This window comes from Bombina bombina, chromosome 7 (assembly GCF_027579735.1).
Source record: "Bombina bombina isolate aBomBom1 chromosome 7, aBomBom1.pri, whole genome shotgun sequence".
NCBI classification, from domain to species: Eukaryota; Metazoa; Chordata; class Amphibia; order Anura; family Bombinatoridae; genus Bombina; species Bombina bombina.
This window is the reverse complement of record NC_069505.1, coordinates 570,316,465-570,335,119: the sequence shown is the minus strand read 5'-3', so window position 1 is coordinate 570,335,119 and position 18,655 is coordinate 570,316,465. Positions and strand designations below refer to the sequence as shown.

The 18,655-nt window shown below is 45.3% G+C and overlaps 1 protein-coding gene across 1 annotated transcript in view; it reads left to right on the top strand.

Moving 5' to 3' along the window:
- Positions 1–18,655, top strand: part of LOC128667074 (protein PRRC2A) — an 88,361-nt gene that overhangs the window by 50,495 nt on the left and 19,211 nt on the right. The window lies entirely within an intron of this gene.

Genomic DNA, 18,655 nt, shown 5'->3' with positions numbered 1-18,655 from the left:
ACTGACCCTTTTATTGGGTCTGGAGAGAAAACCCAAATCCTTAAAGTTATTGTAAGCTTTAATGAATTAAAGCCCAGGGTCAAAAAATAATCTTAAAAACAGGAGCACTTTAATTCATTAAAGTTTACAAAGACACTTATTTTTTTAAATACTTACCTTTCTCCAACATAGGTGTGTCCGGTCCACGGCGTCATCCTTACTTGTGGGATATTCTCTTCCCCAACAGGAAATGGCAAAGAGCCCAGCAAAGCTGGTCACATGATCCCTCCTAGGCTCCGCCTACCCCAGTCATTCTCTTTGCCGTTGTACAGGCAACATCTCCACGGAGATGGCTTAGAGTTTTTTAGTGTTTAACTGTAGTTTTTATTATTCAATCAAGAGTTTGTTATTTTGAAATAGTGCTGGTATGTACTATTTACTCAGAAACAGAAAAGAGATGAAGATTTCTGTTTGTATGAGGAAAATGATTTTAGCAACCGTCACTAAAATCCATGGCTGTTCCACACAGGACTGTTGAGAGCAATTAACTTCAGTTGGGGGAACAGTGAGCAGTCTCTTGCTGCTTGAGGTATGACACATTCTAACAAGACGATGTAATGCTGGAAGCTGTCATTTTCCCTCTGGGATCCGGTAAGCCATGTTTATTGATTGTAAATAAGGGCTTCAAAAAGGGCTTATTAAGACTGTAGACTTTTTTTGGGCTAAATCGATTGATTATTAACACATATTTAGCCTTGAGGAATCATTTTATCTGGGTATTTTGATATAATAATATCGGCAGGCACTGTTTTAGACACCTTATTCTTTAGGGGCTTTCCCAAAGCATAGGCAGAGCCTCATTTTCGCGCCGGTGTTGCGCACTTGTTTTTGAGAGGCATGGCATGCAGTCGCATGTGAGAGGAGCTCGGATACTTAGAAAAGACTTTCTGAAGGCGTCATTTGGTATCGTATTCCCCTTGGGGCTTGGTTGGGTCTCAGCAAAGCAGATACCAGGGACTGTAAAGGGGTTAAAGTTCAAAACGGCTCCGGTTCCGTTATTTTAAGGGTTAAAGCTTCCAAATTTGGTGTGCAATACTTTTAAGGCTTTAAGACACTGTGGTGAAAATTTGGTGAATTTTGAACAATTCCTTCATGTTTTTTCGCATTTGCAGTAAAAAAGTGTGTTCAGTTTAAAATTTAAAGTGACAGTAACGGTTTTATTTTAAAACGTTTTTTGTACTTTGTTATCAAGTTTATGCCTGTTTAACATGTCTGAACTACCAGATAGACTGTGTTCTGAATGTGGGGAAGCCAGAATTCCTATTCATTTAAATAAATGTGATTTATGTGACAATGACAATGATGCCCAAGATGATTCCTCAAGTGAGGGGAGTAAGCATGGTACTGCATCATTCCCTCCTTCGTCTACACGAGTCTTGCCCACTCAGGAGGCCCCTAGTACATCTAGCGCGCCAATACTCCTTACTATGCAACAACTAACGGCTGTAATGGATAATTCTGTCAAAAACATTTTAGCCAAAATGAACACTTATCAGCGTAAGCGCGACTGCTCTGTTTTAGATACTGAAGAGCATGACGACGCTGATATTAATATTTCTGAAGGGCCTCTAACTCAGTCTGATGGGGCCAGGGAGGTTTTGTCTGAGGGAGAAATTACTGATTCAGGGAACATTTCTCAACAAGCTGAACCTGATGTGATTGCTTTTAAATTTAAGTTGGAACATCTCCGCATTCTGCTTAAGGAGGTATTATCCACTCTGGATGATTGTGACAAGTTGGTCATCCCAGAGAAACTATGTAAAATGGACAAGTTCCTAGAGGTGCCGGGGCTCCAGAAGCTTTTCCTATACCCAAGCGGGTGGCGGACATTGTTAATAAAGAATGGAAAGGCCCGGTATTCCTTTCGTCCTCCCCCCATATTTAAAAAATTGTTTCCTATGGTCGACCCCAGAAAGGACTTATGGCAGACAGTCCCCAAGGTCGAGGGAGCGGTTTCCACTTTAAACAAACGCACCACTATACCCATAGAGGATAGTTGTGCTTTCAAAGATCCTATGGATAAAAAATTAGAAGGTTTGCTTAAAAAGATGTTTGTTCAGCAGGGTTACCTTCTACAACCAATTTCATGCATTGTCCCTGTCGCTACAGCCGCATGTTTCTGGTTCGATGAGCTGATAAAGGCAGTCGACAGTGATTCTCCTCCTTATGAGGAGATTATGGACAGAATCAATGCTCTCAAATTGGCTAATTCTTTCACCCTAGACGCCACTTTGCAATTGGCTAGGTTAGCGGCTAAGAATTCTGGGTTTGCTATTGTGGCGCGCAGAGCGCTTGGTTGAAATCTTGGTCGGCTGATGCGTCTTCAAGAACAAGCTACTTAACATTCCTTTCAAGGGGAAAACGCTGTTTGGCCTGACTTGAAAGAGATTATCTCGGATATCACTGGGGGTAAGGGCCACGCCCTTCCTCAGGATCGGCCTTTCAAGGCAAAAAATAAACCTAATTTTCGTCCCTTTCGTAGAAACGGACCAGCCCAAGGTGCTACGTCCTCTAAGCAAGAGGGTAATACTTCTCAAGCCAAGCCAGCTTGGAGACCAATGCAAGGCTGGAACAAGGGAAAGCAGGCCAAGAAACCTGCCACTGCTACCAAGACAGCATGAAATGTTGGCCCCCGATCCGGGACCGGATCTGGTGGGGGGCAGACTCTCTCTCTTCGCTCAGGCTTGGGCAAGAGATGTTCTGGATCCTTGGGCGCTAGAGATAGTCTCCCAAGGTTATCTTCTGGATTTCAAGGGACTTCCCCCAAGGGGGAGGTTCCACAGGTCTCAGTTGTCTTCAGACCACATAAAAAGACAGGCATTCTTACATTGTGTAGAAGACCTGTTAAAAATGGGAGTGATTCATCCCGTTCCATTAAGAGAACAAGGGATGGGGTTCTACTCCAATCTGTTTATAGTTCCCAAAAAGAGGGAACGTTCAGACCAATCTTAAATCTCAAGATCTTAAAACAAGTTTCTCAAGGGTTCCATCGTTCAAGATGGAAACCATTCGAACTATTCTTCCTTCCATCCAGGAAGGTCAATTCATGACCACGGTGGATTTAAAGGATGCGTATCTACATATTCCTATCCACAAGGAACATCATCGGTTCCTGAGGTTCGCATTCCTGGACAAACATTACCAGTTCGTGGCGCTTCCTTTCGGATTAGCCACTGCTCCAAGGATTTTCACAAAGGTACTAGGGTCCCTTCTAGCTGTGCTAAGACCAAGGGGCATTGCTGTAGTACCTTACTTGGACGACATTCTGATCAAGCGTCGTCCCTTCCTCAAGCAAAGGCTCACACGGACATTGTCCCTGGCCTTTCTCAGATCTCACGGATGGAAAGTGAACGTGGAAAAGAGTTCTCTATCTCCGTCAACAAGGGTTCCCTTCTTGGGAACAATAATAGACTCCTTAGAAATGAGGATTTTTCTGACAGAGGCCAGAAAAACAAAACTTCTAGACTCTTGTCGGATACTTCATTCCGTTCCTCTTCCTTCCATAGCTCAGTGCATGGAAGTGATCGGGTTGATGGTAGCGGCAATGGACATAGTTCCTTTTGCACGCATTCATCTAAGACCATTACAACTGTGCATGCTCAGTCAGTGGAATGGGGACTATACAGACTTGTCTCCGAAGATACAAGTAAATCAGAAGACCAGAGACTCACTCCGTTGGTGGCTGTCCCTGGACAACCTGTCACGAGGGATGACATTCCGCAGACCAGAGTGGGTCATTGTCACGACCGACGCCAGTCTGATGGGCTGGGGCACGGTCTGGGGATCCCTGAAAGCTCAGGGTCTTTGGTCTCGGGAAGAATCTCTTCTACCGATAAATATTCTGGAACTGAGAGCGATATTCAATGCTCTCAAGGCTTGGCCTCAGCTAGCGAGGGCCAAGTTCATACGGTTTTCAATCAGACAACATGACAACTGTTGCGTACATCAACCATCAGGGGGGAACAAGGAGTTCCCTGGCGATGGAAGAAGTGACCAAAATCATTCTATGGGCGGAGTCTCACTCCTGCCACCTGTCTGCTATCCACATCCCAGGAGTGGAAAATTGGGAAGCGGATTTTCTGAGTCGTCAGACATTGCATCCGGGGGAGTGGGAACTCCATCCGGAAATCTTTGCCCAAGTCACTCAGCTGTGGGGCATTCCAGACATGGATCTGATGGCCTCTCGTCAGAACTTCAAAGTTCCTTGCTACGGGTCCAGATCCAGGGATCCCAAGGCGGCTCTAGTGGATGCACTAGTAGCACCTTGGACCTTCAAACTAGCTTATGTGTTCCCGCCGTTTCCTCTCATCCCCAGCTGGTAGCCAGGATCAATCAGGAGAGGGCGTCGGTGATCTTGATAGCTCCTGCGTGGCCACGCAGGACTTGGTATGCAGATCTGGTGAATATGTCATCGGGCTCCTCCTTGGAAGCTACCTTTGAGACGAGACCTTCTTGTTCAGGGTCCGTTCGAACATCCGAATCTGGTTTCACTCCAGCTGACTGCTTGGAGATTGAACGCTTGATCTTATCGAAGCGAGGGGTTCTCAGATTCTGTTATCGATACTCTTGTTCAGGCCAGAAAGCCTGTAACTAGAAAGATTTACCACAAAATATGAAAAAATATATCTGTGGTGTGAATCTAAAGGATTCCCTTGGGACAAGGTTAAGATTCCTAGGATTCTATCCTTCCTTCAAGAAGGATTGGAAAAAGGATTATCTGCAAGTTCCCTGAAGGGACAGATTTCTGCCTTGTCTGTGTTACTTCACAAAAAGCTGGCCGCTGTGCCAGATGTTCAAGCCTTTGTTCAGGCTCTGGTTAGATTAAGCCTGTTTACAAACCTTTGACTCCTCCTTGGAGTCTCAATTAGTTCTTTCAGTTCTTCAGGGGGTTCCGTTTGAACCCTTGCATTCCGTTGATATTAAGTTATTAATCTTGAAAGTTTTGTTTTTAGTTGCAAGTTCCTTCTGCTAGAAGAGTTTCAGAATTGTCTGCTCTGCAGTGTTCTCCTCCTTATCTGGTGTTCCATGCAGATAAGGTGGTTTTACGTACTAAACCCTGGTTTTCTTCCAAAAGTTGTTTCTAACAAAAACATTAACCAGGAGATTATCGTACCTTCTCTATGTCCGAAACCAGTTTCAAAGAAGGAACGTTTGTTGCACAATTTGGATGTTGTTCGCGCTCTAAAATTCTATTTAGATGCTACAAAGGATTTTAGACAAACATCTTCCTTGTTTGTTGTTATTCCGGTAAACGGAGAGGTCAACAAGCAACTTCTACCTCTCTCTCTTTTTGGATTAAAAGCATCATCAGATTGGCTTACGAGACTGCCGGACGGCAGCCTCCCGAAAGAATCACAGCTCATTCCACTAGGGCTGTGGCTTCCACATGGGCCTTCAAGAACGAGGCTTCTGTCGATCAGATATGTAGGGCAGCGACTTGGTCTTCACTGCACACTTTTACCAAATTTTACAAGTTTGATACTTTTGCTTCTTCTGAGGCTATTTTTGGAGAAAGGTTTTGCAAGCCGTGGTGCCTTCCATTTAGGTGACCTGATTTGCTCCCTCCCTTCATCCGTGTCCTAAAGCTTGGTATTGGTTCCCACAAGTAAGGATGACGCCGTGGACCGGACACACCTATGTTGGAGAAAACAGAATTTATGTTTACCTGATAAATTACTTTCTCCAACGGTGTGTCCGGTCCACGGCCCGCCCTGGTTTTTTTAATCAGGTCTGATAATTTATTTTCTTTAACTACAGTCACCACGGTACCATATGGTTTCTCCTATGCAAATATTCCTCCTTAACGTCGGTCGAATGACTGGGGTAGGCGGAGCCTAGGAGGGATCATGTGACCAGCTTTGCTGGGCTCTTTGCCATTTCCTGTTGGGGAAGAGAATATCCCACAAGTAAGGATGACGCCGTGGACCGGACACACCGTTGGAGAAAAGTAATTTATCAGGTAAACATAAATTCTGTTTTTCGTTATGATAAACATACGCTGAACGTTCACCCGCATCACCTGCTTTCTTTAGCATATGAATGACATATCCGGCTTCCTCCAATAGTTGTGTGCCCCATTTTAGCGTCCAGCTCATGGGGCACGCAACGATTGAAGGAAGCCGGATTCATCATCGATATACTAAAGAAAGCAGGAGATGCAGGCGGAGGATCGGCGTTATGTTTACCATAACGCAAAGGTAAGTATTTTAAAAAATAAGCGTCTTTGTGAACTTGAATGAATTAAAGTGCCCCTGTTTTAAAGATTTTCATCCTGGGCTTTAATTCATTAAAGTTTACAATCACTTTAAGCCCACTTTTTCATATGGAAAAAAGATGACACTTATTGTTGTTGTTGGACAAGATTGTTGTTTGGACAAGATATGCAGAAATCTTTAGCCTGACACTATTCACTACCAATAACCTATATATTTTAGTTTTGCTTTATGTCACTTATAAGTTAGTGGTTTGGGGGTTATAGCTGCAGGGCCAGCACCAATGGGTTATATCATTTCACATTCTTTTGATATTGAATCTTTCTGAATTAGCTGCCCCTATGGCATCACAGATTCGCACCATTTCCATCTAAAGGGGAGCAGAGTCCATGGCTTCATTCATTACTTGTGGGAATTAAGAACCTGGCCACCAGGAGGAGGCAAAGACACCCCAGCCAAAGGCTTAAATACCTTCCCACTTCCCTCATCCCCCCGTCATTCTTTGCCTTTCGTCACAGGAGGATGCAGAGGAGTGCCGGAGTTTCGGATTAGTCTATTATGGAGGGTAATACTCTTCACAGTGGGACTGGAGTTTTAAGTAGTCCTGTCAGCCTCTCAGTTAGAGTCCGGAGCTGCAGGGAGAGTCTTTCTGTGAAACCATCCCGACTCATATTAACAGCTCCATAAGCAATCAGCGTTGACGAGTTTCGCTGCCTGCTTTCTTCACTCAAGTCCATGTCAGGAGCGAGGCTACTAACCTGTCACACTTGAAGGGCTGTGTTCCTGTTCCACGGCGTAGATTCTGGTAAGATCATTTAATTTTTTTATTAATAATAACATAGAAGACAGGGTCACAGTGTGACGCCTTTTTATCTTTAGAGAATCAAGGGTTAATATTCCTGGAAGGGGGATTATTGAACAGGGGGGGTTTATGCATGATATTGTTTGTGCCATTGCTGCATTATGTGCGAGATGAGGCTCTGGCAATGTGTGGAACTTTCAGGTTACTTGTGGAAACTTGCGAGGCCATTTTTTGGGCGCGTTTTTTCCTTAGTGCAGGGGCGGTCCTGCCAGGCATTCCATGTGACTGGGGGTGGCTATCCTTCCTGTTAAACTGTGGCGCAGGAGGCGTAGCGGTTTCTGTAGTCCGGGTCCTAGGAGGTGGTGAGTGCCTCAGCCATTGGTGGTATAAAGGTGCATTTTTAATAAATAAAGTTAGTCTAACCAAGCGCGCAAGCAATGGAGGACTCTCCTTCCTTAATAAAGTCTCATTCCTGTCTTTATTGTGAGGAGGTTTTGGTAGATCAGCCGGCTCAACTATGTTCCACATGCCTTGATAAAGTTACAACATCTAAATGTAAACGGATGTCTAGTACCACTGAGCCTTCCACCTCTGATGGTTCTTCGTCCCGGGAGGTGCGTTCCCTACATTCATCTCCGATTGCACATGCGGCGCCCCGGGGTCCAACCGTTACTCCTTCGGAAAAGATTTGTTGGCCGTCAGACTTTGCGGACCAACTGGAATTGGCGGTTTCCAAAGTGATCCATGCCTTACCATGTTCTGCTATGCGCAAGCATAGGGTTTATCATAGCGGCCCGGCCAAGGGTTTGTCCTTGCCGATGGAAGATCCCAGAGGCTCTATACGATGACAAGGCCCACTCCGATTCTTCGGAGGAGGCCCCTCCTGGGTCGGAGTACGTGTCATCTAAACCTCCGGCAGCGGAGCCTGGTTATAGGTTTAGCATGTAGAATTTGCTCTTTCTGCTTCGGCAGGTGCTTGCTACTCTGGAGGTTCCGGAACCTAAGATACCGGAGGAACCTGCGATTCCTAAGCTTGACCAGGTATACGAGGACAGGGTAGTACCTCAGTCTTTTACCGGTTCCCGTTAAGATGCCTAATATTATTAAGAACGAATGGGAGCTATTAGGTTCTTCATTTTCCCCTTCTTCTTTAAAAAAACTGTTCCCTGTTCCGGACTCTCAGCTTTAGCTGTGGGGGACCATCCCTAAGGTGTATGGGGCTATCTCTATGCTAGCAAAGCAGACGACTATTCCCCTTGAGGATAGTTTGTCGTTTAAAGAGCCCATGGATAAGAAGCTGGAAAACATGTTGAGAAAGATGTTTCAGCATATGGGGTTTGTTTTTCAGCCAGTTGCAGCGATTGCTGGAGCTGTGACATATTGGTGTGAATCCCTGTGTGACATGGTTGAGGGGGGGATATCCATCGACGAGATACAGGAGAAGATTAAGGCGCTGAAGATCGCCAATTCTTTCATCTGTGATGTCAATATGCAAATTATTCGCCTCAATGCTAAGGTGTCAGGTTTTTCTGTTTTAGTGCACAGGGCTCTGTGGCTAAAATCTTGGTCTGCGGACTTGACCTCTAAGGCGAGGCTGTTGTCCCTGCCTTTTCAAGGAAAGATCCTGTTCGGTCCAGGATTGGATTAGATTATATCCATGGTTACGGGGGAGGTAAGGGAGCTTTCCTACCTCAGGATAAGAAGGCTAAGCATAAAGGATCTACTTTTGTCCCTTTCGTGCGGAGAAGGCCCAGCGCCAGCAACCTGCCGCAAAAGCGGACCAGTCCAAGGGATCTTGGAAGCCGGCTCAATCTTGGAACAAGTCTAAGCAGAGCAAGAAGCCTGCCTAGACGAAATCGGCATAAAGGGGCGGCCCCGACCGGTCTCCGGATCACGTAGGGGGCAGATTATCTCCATTCTTAGACGCATGGTTGTAGGACGTTCAGGACCCTTGGGTTCTAGAGGTGGTTTCTCAGGGTTACAGGAGAAGAGAGAGGCCTTTCTAGAGTGTGTGAAGGATCTCGCCTCTCTCGGGGTTATCGTACCAGTAGCCCTAGCAGAGAGGTCTAGGGTACTTTCCAGCCTTTTTGAGGTTCCAAAGAAGGGAGGGCATTTTCCATCCGATTCTGGAAGTGTTTAAACAAGTTTCTGAGTGTTCCATCATTCAAAATGGAAACAATCAGATCTTTTCTGTCCCTAGTTCAAGAGGGACAGTTCATGACGACTATAGACTTGAAGGACGCCTACCTTCATGTGCCAATCCACAGGGACCACTTCAGGTTCCTAAGATTTGCATTTCTGGACCAACACTTCGTTTGTGGCCCTTGCTTTTGGTCTGGCGACGGCCCAGAGAGTCTTCACGAAGGTTCTGGGGTCGCTGCTTGCAGTGGCCAGATCCAGAGGCATTGCGGTGGCGCCTTACCTGGACGACATACTAGTTAAGGCGCCGTTGCTCAGCTTTGCAGAGGATCATTCAAGGGCTCTTCTTCTTCTGCACCAATCTCACGGTTGGAAGATCAACTCAGGAAAGAGTTCCCTGGTTCCCAGCAACAGGGTGGAGTTCCTGGGCACGATAATAGACTCTACGTCCATGACAATATTTCTCACAGATCAGCGGCACAGGAAGCTTGCGTCCACCTGTCTTGCCCTTCAGTCCTCCACAAGCCCATCGGTGGCTCAATGTATGGAGGGTGATAGGTCTCATGGTGTCGAGCATAGATGTCATCCCATTCGCCAGGTTTATCTCAGACCTCTTCAGTTTGTGCATGTTGAGACAGTGGAACGGCGATCATTCAAATTTATCACAGCTGGTTCCCATGGATGCTCGGACTCTGAACTCCCTCTCTTGGTGGATTCGTCTGGAGCAACTGTCCATGGGGACATCCTTCTTGCGACCGTCCCCGGAGATTGTGACCACGGACGCCAGTCTGACAGGTTGGGGAGCTGTTTGGGGTGCCAGGATGGCACAAGGAAAGTGGTTCAGGGAGGAGTCTCTCCTTCCGATCAACATCCTAGAACTACGAGCGATTTACAATGCTCTGAGGCATGGCCTTCTCTGGAGTCGGTTGCATCAGATTCCAGACCGACAACATTACCTCTGTGGCTTAAATCAACCATCAGGGGGGTATGAGGAGCTTCTTCGCGATGAGGGAGGTGTCTTGGATTCTGGAGTGGGCGGAGTCCCACGACTACTCTCAGCGATTCACATTCCAGGTGTGGACTTTCTCAGCAGACAATCCTTCCATCCGGGGGAATGGTCTCTTGAACCCAGAGGTGTTTTGCGGAGATTTGTCTCAGATGGGGAACGCCGGAGATAGATCTCATGGTTTCCAGACTCAATTGCAAGCTACCTCGATACGGGTCAAAGCCCCGGGATCCCCAGGCTGAGCTGATAGATGCCTTAGCGGTACCTTGGGGGTTCAGCCTAGCTTACATTTTTACACCGTTACCACTTCTACTTCGTGTAGTGGCACACATCAAACAGGAGCGGGCCCCCAGACATTCTGATTGCTCCTTCGTGGCCGCGGAGGACATGGTTTTCGGATCTGGTGGGGATGTCATCCTCTCCACCGTGTAGGTTACCCGGTCGCAGGGATCTGCTGTCACAGGGCTCGTTTCAACATCGAAATCTAGATTCTCTGAGTCTGACTGCATGGAGATTGAACACCTAGTCTTAGCCAAGAGAGGCTTTTCAGAAAGTGTGATTGATACTCTAATTCAGGCAAGGAAGCCAGTCACTCGTCGCATCTACCATAAGGTGTGGTGGACTTACTTTTCCTGGTGTGAGAAGCATGGATATCCTTGGCACAAGGTGAAGGTATCCAGGATTCTGTCCTTTCTCCAAGATGGGTTGGAGAAGGGTCTTGCCGCTAGTTCCTTAAGGGGACAGATTTCAGCATTATCAGTTTTGTTGCATAGGAGACTCGCTGAGCTCCCTGACATTCAATCTTTTGTTCAGGCTCTGTCTAGAATCAGGCCTGTCTTTAGACAGTCGGCTCCCCCTTGGAGCTTAAACTTAGTCCTTAAGGTTTTGCAGAGGGTTCCGTTTGAACCTATGTATTCAATAGACATTAAGATTCTGTCCTGGAAGGTTCTCTTCCTGTTGGCTATTGCTATTGCAATGTGATCCTCCTTATCTGGTGTTTCATGCAGATAAGGCTGTACTTCGCAATGTGTTGGTGTTTCTCCCCAAGGTGGTGTCTAGCTGTAACATCAATCAGGAAATAGTTGTTCCTTCTTTGTGTCCTAACCCTTCTTCAAAGGAAAGGTTACTTCATAACCTGGATGTGGTTCTACCTTCAGGCTACATTTCTCTTTTTTTGTGGTATATTCTGGGAAGCGCAAGGGGCAAAAAGGGCCTCTGCTACTTCTTTGTCTTTTTGGTTGAGGAGCTTGATTCGTTTGGCTTATGAGTCAGCGGGACATAAGCCTCCTCAGCTGTGGCTTCGTCTTGGGCCTTCAAGAATGAGGCCTCTATGGAGCAAATTTGTAAGGTGGCTACCTGGTCCTCCTTACACACTTTTACAAAGTTTTACAAATTTGACGTTTTTGCTTCTGCGGAAGCTGTTTTTGGGAGAGAGGTTTTGCAGGCTGTGGTGCCCTCAGACTAGGGGTCTGCCTTTTACCCTCCCGGTTTCATTCATTGTCCTCTAGAGCTTGCGTATATGTTCCCACAAGTAATGAATGAAGCCGTGGACTCTCCTCCACTTTAGATGGAAAACATAAATTATGCTTACCTGATAATTTAATTTCCATCGAGGGGAGGAGAGTCCACGTCTCCCGCCCGTATCTCCATTGGGCGGCCCTAAATTTAATCATCTTCTGGCACCTTTTTTACCCTGATATTTCTCCTACTGTTCCTGGTTTTCTTGGCAGAATGACTGGGGGATGAGGGAAGTGGGGGAGGTATTTAAGCCTTTGGCTGGGGTGTCTTTGCCTCCTCCTGGTGGCCAGGTTCTTAATTCCCACAAGTAATGAATGAAGCCGTGGCCTCTCCTCCCCTGGATGGAAATGAAATTATCAGGTAAGCATAATTTGTTTTTTGGCACTATCACCAGTCCTCATAACCAGCTAGCAGCATGTTTTGTTTCTGAGAAAACAAATTAATATATATTTTTTTTTAATAAACTTTGGTTTGACATATATGTGAACATGCTTAGTTTGCCTTCTAAAAGAAATATTTTGAACCTGAGACTTATAATTTATCTGAATGTGAAGTGTCATGTATAATCTCTGCTCATATATCCTCTTATGTGCATGATTTGATTTAAAATATGCACTCCATATGAAAGCTAGTTCATTCTACCTCATCTGAGGCTGCTCAGTCTGAACATCATCTGAATAGAGGCTTAGATAGTGTTTGCTTTACAAATATTTTAGGCTGAAAGAAAACCTGATAAGTCTTTACTTATTCCTGATATACAGTACTCTGTTACATTTTTAGAATATGGATCACATTCCTAAAGCTGATTATATTTTATGTAAAAAAAATTTAAAAAAAGTACATAATTTACTTATGGATAATAATGGCACATTTAAAGTGAATGTAAATTTTGATGCTAAAGTGCCCGGTTTTTAAAAATTCAATAAAAATAGGGCACTTTAATTCATTAAAATTTACATTTCACTCCTGTTGAGCAAAAAAAAACTTACCTTTTAATCTTGACAGCAGCTCCAGCTTCCTCCACCCGTCACAAAGCCTCTTCCTGGGTCTAAAATGAGGAATCCAGCTTCCTCCAATCACGGCATTGAATCAGACACTGATTCCACCGGGGGGGGGGGGGAGCTGTGATTGGAGGATGACCTATCCATCATTTCTGACATCAGAAATGGCTTGCAACAACCGGAGGAAGCTGGAGCTGCTGTCAAGTTTAAAAGGTAAGGTTTTTTTTCACAACAGGAGTGAAATGTAAATTTTGATTAATTAAAGTGCCCCTGTTTCTTTTTAAAGACACGACGAGTCCATGGTTCATCATCCTTACTTGTGGGATTACACCTCCTGGTCAGCAGGAGGAGGCAAAGAGCACCACAGTAGAACTGTTAAATAGCTCCTCCCACTCCAGTCATTCTCTTTGCCTACGTTAATGATAGGAAGAGGTAAAGTGAGGTGTTAGTATAGATTCTTCAATCAAGAGTTTATTATTTTTAAAGTAGTGCAAGACTGTGCTGCTTTGTTCTAGGATGTAGCCGTAGTCCATATCAGTCTCTACAGAAGAGCTTTGGTGGCTTTAGAGCAATGGGAACTGGTGGGACATAATTCTCACTGCTCCTCCCATACCTTTCTGCTGCCCTTATCCTGGTGGCCTAAACAAGTACTAATTTAGGCCTTATCATTTTCCACAGGGTTATAGGAGGGAGAGGACCTCTTAAACCTGTTGGACTGTCCTGCTGTCGGACAGCATTAAGGTAAGTGCAGACTTTTTATTCTGGGGAATACTAAAGACTCAGAGGAAAGTGGGCATTTCAAATTTACCTTTATTTTATATAAGGCAAATGGAGCCTTTGACTTGGGACTTCTGGCTCTCTATGTATGGAGGGTGCTCTTTTATTACAGCATAATGTACAGGCACTGGGGCAGGGAGTAAAGCTGGAAATAGTTTGTTTCTCTTGTAAGGTGTATCCAGTCCACGGGTTCATCCATTACTTGTGGGATATTCTCCTTCCCAATAGGAAGTTGCAAGAGGACACCCACAGCAGCGCTGTCTATATAGCTCCTCCCCTAACTGCCACTCCCAGTCATTCTCTTGCAACTCTCGACAAGATAGGAAGTATCAAGAGATATGTGGTGACTTAGTGTAGTTTTTACCTTCAATCAAGAGTTTATTTTTAAACGGTACCGGCGTCGTACTGTTTTACTCCCAGGCAGAAATTAGACGAAGAATCTGCCTGGAGGTTGATGATCTTAGCGGTTTGTAACTAAGGTCCATTGCTGTTCTCACGCATAACTGAAGAGTATGGGAAAGACTTCAGTTGGGGGAACGGTTTGCAGTTTACCTGCTTTTAGGTATGTTCAGTATATTTATTTCTAGAGAGATGATAAGATCTAGAAAATGCTGACAGAGCCTTGTATAATTGAGGTAAGCCTGATGCAGTGATTTAACAACGACTGGGATCATGCTTACAAATAAGGGTAATATTCATGTTAAAGCTCATATTTCTTAGTGACAAAACGTTTACATGTTATATAGAAAGAACGTTTTTTCTCTGAGGGTGATAAATCTTTCTCCAACATAGGTGTGTCCGGTCCACGGCGTCATCCTTACTTGTGGGATATTCTCTTCCCCAACAGGAAATGGCAAAGAGCCCAGCAAAGCTGGTCACATGATCCCTCCTAGGCTCCGCCTACCCCAGTCATTCTCTTTGCCGTTGTACAGGCAACATCTCCACGGAGATGGCTTAGAGTTTTTTAGTGTTTAACTGTAGTTTTTATTATTCAATCAAGAGTTTGTTATTTTGAAATAGTGCTGGTATGTACTATTTACTCAGAACCAGAAAAGAGATGAAGATTTCTGTTTGTATGAGGAAAATGATTTTAGCAACCGTCACTAAAATCCATGGCTGTTCCACACAGGACTGTTGAGAGCAATTAACTTCAGTTGGGGGAACAGTGAGCAGTCTCTTGCTGCTTGAGGTATGACACATTCTAACAAGACGATGTAATGCTGGAAGCTGTCATTTTCCCTCTGGGATCCGGTAAGCCATGTTTATTACGATTGTAAATAAGGGCTTCAAAAAGGGCTTATTAAGACTGTAGACTTTTTTTGGGCTAAATCGATTGATTATTAACACATATTTAGCCTTGAGGAATCATTTTATCTGGGTATTTTGATATAATAATATCGGCAGGCACTGTTTTAGACACCTTATTCTTTAGGGGCTTTCCCAAAGCATAGGCAGAGCCTCATTTTCGCGCCGGTGTTGCGCACTTGTTTTTGAGAGGCATGGCATGCAGTCGCATGTGAGAGGAGCTCTGATACTTAGAAAAGACTTTCTGAAGGCGTCATTTGGTATCGTATTCCCCTTGGGGCTTGGTTGGGTCTCAGCAAAGCAGATACCAGGGACTGTAAAGGGGTTAAAGTTCAAAACGGCTCCGGTTCCGTTATTTTAAGGGTTAAAGCTTCCAAATTTGGTGTGCAATACTTTTAAGGCTTTAAGACACTGTGGTGAAAATTTGGTGAATTTTGAACAATTCCTTCATGTTTTTTCGCATTTGCAGTAAAAAAGTGTGTTCAGTTTAAAATTTAAAGTGACAGTAACGGTTTTATTTTAAAACGTTTTTTGTACTTTGTTATCAAGTTTATGCCTGTTTAACATGTCTGAACTACCAGATAGACTGTGTTCTGAATGTGGGGAAGCCAGAATTCCTATTCATTTAAATAAATGTGATTTATGTGACAATGACAATGATGCCCAAGATGATTCCTCAAGTGAGGGGAGTAAGCATGGTACTGCATCATTCCCTCCTTCGTCTACACGAGTCTTGCCCACTCAGGAGGCCCCTAGTACATCTAGCGCGCCAATACTCCTTACTATGCAACAATTAACGGCTGTAATGGATAATTCTGTCAAAAACATTTTAGCCAAAATGAACACTTATCAGCGTAAGCGCGACTGCTCTGTTTTAGATACTGAAGAGCATGACGACGCTGATATTAATATTTCTGAAGGGCCTCTAACTCAGTCTGATGGGGCCAGGGAGGTTTTGTCTGAGGGAGAAATTACTGATTCAGGGAACATTTCTCAACAAGCTGAACCTGATGTGATTGCATTTAAATTTAAGTTGGAACATCTCCGCATTCTGCTTAAGGAGGTATTATCCACTCTGGATGATTGTGACAAGTTGGTCATCCTAGAGAAACTATGTAAAATGGACAAGTTCCTAGAGGTGCCGGGGCTCCCAGAAGCTTTTCCTATACCCAAGCGGGTGGCGGACATTGTTAATAAAGAATGGGAAAGGCCCGGTATTCCTTTCGTCCCTCCCCCCATATTTAAAAAATTGTTTCCTATGGTCGACCCCAGAAAGGACTTATGGCTGACAGTCCCCAAGGTCGAGGGAGCGGTTTCCACTTTAAACAAACGCACCACTATACCCATAGAGGATAGTTGTGCTTTCAAAGATCCTATGGATAAAAAATTAGAAGGTTTGCTTAAAAAGATGTTTGTTCAGCAGGGTTACCTTCTACAACCAATTTCATGCATTGTCCCTGTCGCTACAGCCGCATGTTTCTGGTTCGATGAGCTGATAAAGGCGGTCGACAGTGATTCTCCTCCTTATGAGGAGATTATGGACAGAATCAATGCTCTCAAATTGGCTAATTCTTTCACCCTAGACGCCACTTTGCAATTGGCTAGGTTAGCGGCTAAGAATTCTGGGTTTGCTATTGTGGCGCGCAGAGCACTTTGGTTGAAATCTTGGTCGGCTGATGCGTCTTCCAAGAACAAGCTACTTAACATTCCTTTCAAGGGGAAAACGCTGTTTGGCCCTGACTTGAAAGAGATTATCTCGGATATCACTGGGGGTAAGGGCCACGCCCTTCCTCAGGATCGGCCTTTCAAGGCAAAAAATAAACCTAATTTTCGTCCCTTTCGTAGAAACGGACCAGCCCAAGGTGCTACGTCCTCTAAGCAAGAGGGTAATACTTCTCAAGCCAAGCCAGCTTGGAGACCAATGCAAGGCTGGAACAAGGGAAAGCAGGCCAAGAAACCTGCCACTGCTACCAAGACAGCATGAAATGTTGGCCCCCGATCCGGGACCGGATCTGGTGGGGGGCAGACTCTCTCTCTTCGCTCAGGCTTGGGCAAGAGATGTTCTGGATCCTTGGGCGCTAGAGATAGTCTCCCAAGGTTATCTTCTGGAATTCAAGGGACTTCCCCCAAGGGGGAGGTTCCACAGGTCTCAGTTGTCTTCAGACCACATAAAAAGACAGGCATTCTTACATTGTGTAGAAGACCTGTTAAAAATGGGAGTGATTCATCCCGTTCCATTAAGAGAACAAGGGATGGGGTTCTACTCCAATCTGTTTATAGTTCCCAAAAAAGAGGGAACGTTCAGACCAATCTTAAATCTCAAGATCTTAAACAAGTTTCTCAAGGTTCCATCGTTCAAGATGGAAACCATTCGAACTATTCTTCCTTCCATCCAGGAAGGTCAATTCATGACCACGGTGGATTTAAAGGATGCGTATCTACATATTCCTATCCACAAGGAACATCATCGGTTCCTGAGGTTCGCATTCCTGGACAAACATTACCAGTTCGTGGCGCTTCCTTTCGGATTAGCCACTGCTCCAAGGATTTTCACAAAGGTACTAGGGTCCCTTCTAGCTGTGCTAAGACCAAGGGGCATTGCTGTAGTACCTTACTTGGACGACATTCTGATTCAAGCGTCGTCCCTTCCTCAAGCAAAGGCTCACACGGACATTGTCCTGGCCTTTCTCAGATCTCACGGATGGAAAGTGAACGTGGAAAAGAGTTCTCTATCTCCGTCAACAAGGGTTCCCTTCTTGGGAACAATAATAGACTCCTTAGAAATGAGGATTTTTCTGACAGAGGCCAGAAAAACAAAACTTCTAGACTCTTGTCGGATACTTCATTCCGTTCCTCTTCCTTCCATAGCTCAGTGCATGGAAGTGATCGGGTTGATGGTAGCGGCAATGGACATAGTTCCTTTTGCGCGCATTCATCTAAGACCATTACAACTGTGCATGCTCAGTCAGTGGAATGGGGACTATACAGACTTGTCTCCAAAGATACAAGTAAATCAGAGGACCAGAGACTCACTCCGTTGGTGGCTGTCCCTGGACAACCTGTCACGAGGGATGACATTCCGCAGACCAGAGTGGGTCATTGTCACGACCGACGCCAGTCTGATGGGCTGGGGCGCGGTCTGGGGATCCCTGAAAGCTCAGGGTCTTTGGTCTCGGGAAGAATCTCTTCTACCGATAAATATTCTGGAACTGAGAGCGATATTCAATGCTCTCAAGGCTTGGCCTCAGCTAGCGAGGGCCAAGTTCATACGGTTTCAATCAGACAACATGACAACTGTTGCGTACATCAACCATCAGGGGGGAACAAGGAGTTCCCTGGCGATGGAAGAAGTGACCAAAATCATTCTATGGGCGGAGTCTCACTCCTGCCACCTGTCTGCTATCCACATCCCAGGAGTGGAAAATTGGGAAGCGGATTTTCTGAGTCGTCAGACATTGCATCCGGGGGAGTGGGAACTCCATCCGGAAATCTTTGCCCAAGTCACTCAGCTGTGGGGCATTCCAGACATGGATCTGATGGCCTCTCGTCAGAACTTCAAAGTTCCTTGCTACGGGTCCAGATCCAGGGATCCCAAGGCGGCTCTAGTGGATGCACTAGTAGCACCTTGGACCTTCAAACTAGCTTATGTGTTCCCGCCGTTTCCTCTCATCCCCAGGCTGGTAGCCAGGATCAATCAGGAGAGGGCGTCGGTGATCTTGATAGCTCCTGCGTGGCCACGCAGGACTTGGTATGCAGATCTGGTGAATATGTCATCGGCTCCTCCTTGGAAGCTACCTTTGAGACGAGACCTTCTTGTTCAGGGTCCGTTCGAACATCCGAATCTGGTTTCACTCCA